Source organism: Sphaeroforma arctica (genome assembly GCF_001186125.1).
Source record: "Sphaeroforma arctica JP610 unplaced genomic scaffold supercont1.589, whole genome shotgun sequence".
Classification (NCBI taxonomy): Eukaryota; class Ichthyosporea; order Ichthyophonida; genus Sphaeroforma; species Sphaeroforma arctica.
The window spans coordinates 47,509-48,479 of NW_014039969.1; positions in this window are offsets into that span (position 1 = coordinate 47,509).

Consider the following 971-nt stretch of genomic DNA (forward strand, 5'->3'; position numbering starts at 1 on the left):
ATATATATATATATATATATATATACATATATATATATATCTACATATATATATATGTATATATTTATATAATATATACCTATATCTATATACATATACCCATATCTATATCTAAAACTTTATTTGTATCTATATACATATATATATATACTATAATATCGTGCGGTTGTTTTGTTTGCTTTTGCGTTGGACAAATAAGATGTAGTGGAATGAAGTTTTTTTTTATTAGTATAGGGGCACGTCGAAAGTTCTGTAAGTACAGAATACAGATTGTTTACGAGGAATGTGTCGGCACCAAGAGATGAACAGCACAGGATGATTTTAGTGCATGGCAAAATAGAGAACAAAGCGGATAGCTAGTATTCTGTGGCTCTGATAAGTAAGTCGTTTGCCCTCTTATACGATTCGTTGTCTATTGGGACAAGGCTGGGGCGTCTACAATCATTCCACAGTGTCCACCAGATCGCGTTGATTCAAATGTAAATAACGTTCCTCCTCAATGTAGGGCTGACAACTGTAGGCGTCTCAACTTGATTCTGCTGTAGTATTGCGGTGGCTTTTCTGTTGATAGGAGACGCGCATTTGAACTGTCTCATCTGCGACTTATCATCCGATGAACTAGTCTGCGACATTCCGTTGATTGTTATGGAAGGCATTGTGTATATTATAGATGAGACAAACACTTGCCCTGTCTCCACATATTGCGCCAGCTTTTATACTCTCCGCAATACAAATAAAATCGTCGACCTACAGACTGCAGCCTGTAGTCCTGTACTCACCAGTCACCTCTGCAGTCTGCACTCTGCCATTGAAGAAGAAAAAAAGGCCCATCTCTTCCAGTCTCCAGTCTCCAGTCTCTCTAATCCCTACTCATCTCAGAGGCTCAGAGTCTGGCACAGTGGCTCTGTTGACTGTGGCCAATGCACATGTTCTCACAGGCAGGTTTAAAAGACTGATGGACTGCGTCTGCT